Source organism: Tupaia chinensis, unplaced genomic scaffold (genome assembly GCF_000334495.1).
Source record: "Tupaia chinensis unplaced genomic scaffold, TupChi_1.0 Scaffold142270_1, whole genome shotgun sequence".
NCBI classification, from domain to species: Eukaryota; Metazoa; Chordata; class Mammalia; order Scandentia; family Tupaiidae; genus Tupaia; species Tupaia belangeri.
The window spans coordinates 191924-194182 of record NW_006202119.1 but is presented as its reverse complement, the minus strand read 5'-3'; the positions used below and the strand labels follow the sequence as shown (position 1 = coordinate 194182).

The 2259-nt window shown below is 37.0% G+C and overlaps 1 pseudogene; it reads left to right on the top strand.

Moving 5' to 3' along the window:
- The first annotated feature begins 854 nt into the window (after positions 1-854).
- Positions 855-2259, top strand: part of LOC102495961 (serine/threonine-protein phosphatase 2A regulatory subunit B'' subunit gamma-like) — a 3300-nt pseudogene continuing 1895 nt past the window's right edge.

Here is a 2259-nt window from a genome sequence, read left to right as displayed (position 1 = left end):
TTAATACTTTCGAGGGAGGTTTTAATTTCCTGTATTACATTCTTCATAACTCACAATTCCGTTTGTTCTTTTTCATGGTGTCTATTTCTTCTTCCAAATCTTGAAAGGACTTCCTCATTTCCTTGAGTTTCTCATCTCTTATCTCTTTCATCTCATTTAGTTTGGTCACTACAAATATTCTAAATTACTTATCTGACTTTTCCACACGTTCCATTGTGTTGGCTGTGGGTAATGCAGAGTTGATGTTTTCCCTTGGGGAAGAGACCTTTTGTTGGTTGCTCACATTTCTTGTGACTCTGCAATTGTCTCTAGTTATCTGGTGATCTATACATTCCTTCTTAAATTATTTAAAATATCTCTGAGAGTCCAAAGGTATGCAGAAGTAGGAAATTGGCAATCTCTCTTCTGCTCTGCTTCCCTGTTGCTCACCAGCACCCTGCACTGCTGTCACTAATCCTGGGAGACCCAAAGTCCTACCTGTTTCTAAAGAACAGGTCTGCCTGAAACTGACATTTTGAGCTTCAACTCAGTAACGAAGAAGAGATCGTGCAGTGTGTTATCTGAAACACTGAAGTTCTGAGAGTAAAAACTGAGTGGGCGAGGGGATAAACCATGGAACCCAGCCATTAAGCCCTGCTGTTAGCTTGTCGTCTGGCAAGGCCCTTTGCTGGAACATGGGTTCATCCAATACTAAATGTTAGAAACAGTGAAATAATATTTACAGTACTCTAAAGGGGAAAATAATGAACATTATAAATAAATACTAATGAAATGTAAGAGCTACAGTAGGAGAGATGGCCATGGACTGGACAGAAGTTCTTCACTGGTGGTTAGTTACACTCAAACACTGAAAGAAGTGAACAAGAATTTAAAGATAAGAAATGGATTTATTTATCATATATTACTCAGAATGGAAAGGAGATAGAAAAAACACAAATGAATTATTTTGATTTATAAGAATTATTTAATTAAATTTAATTAATTAATCTTAATTTGACCAGAGAAGTATAGCTAGAGAAAGCAACTGAGATGTAAAGTGAGAAAGTAAGCCACCAGGTCCAGGACTTCAACCGTGGTTGATCATGTGGGAGTCTAGTGCCCTTAACCACGATGCTATCTGCTGGCCCTCACAAACCCATTGTTTAAGACCACTCCCTAGTTTTATTATAGGCTGCCGCCCAAAGATAAAAATCTTGCTACAGACATTAAGAGAGGAATCCAGAGCTGTCTTACTACAAGGAAAAAGCAGAGTTGGGGCCAGCAGGTGGTGTGGTGGTTAAGGTGTTGGACTCCCACATAGCCAACTACAGTTCAAGTTCTGGACCTATAATCTTGCTTTCTCACTTTTCCTCTATCTCTTTTCCTCTTTCTCTCTCTGGTCAAGTTTAAAAATAATAATAAATAAAATTAAATGTTTTCTTTTTAAAGAAAAAGTAGAGAACTCTTAAATAATGAAGAATTATAGAATTTATGGTTTTTGCTGGACAAACACCAGATACCACCTAGGATTGGAAAAGAACCAAAGATCAATTACAAAAGTTTTTTTTTGGAAGTTGGTGAGAAAGCTGGAACAAAGTGCAAGGAATTTTTCACAGAAGTCTTTGCTAAACTCTTCATATGAATGCATATGGAAGAATTTCCATCTTCCAGTTCTTCAATTATGTCATGAGAAAAATTTGGCTTCATCAAATAAGAATACACCTCAGTTTATGTGATGTCATGGGGCAAGAATATCTTCAGGAATCTGGTTTAGAAAAGTACATATTGGAACTTATCCCTACCTTGCCACAATTAGATGGACTGGAAAAATCTTTTTACTCCTTTTATGTTTGTACAGCAGTTAGAAAGTTCTTTTTAGACCTTCTAAGAATAGGGAAGATAAAAATTCAAGGCATTTTAGCATGCAGCTTCCTAGATGATTATTGGAGTTAAGGGATGAGGAACTGTCCAAGAAGAGTCAAGAAACAAATTGGTTTTCCGATCCTTCTATCCTAAGGGTTTATGGCCAGTATTTAAATATTGATATGGATCACAATGGTATGCTCAGTAAAGAACTCTCCCACTATAGAACAGAAACCATTACAAATATATTCTTAGACCATGTTTTCCAGGAGTGTCTCACTTATAAAGAAAATGGACTATAAGACCTACTTGGACTTTGTTCTTGCATTAGAAAACAAAAAAGCTTCTCACTTTCTGTCTCTCTGTTTCTCTCTGCCTTTCTGGCGAGCACACACGCCCTATAGCAAAAACCTCTCA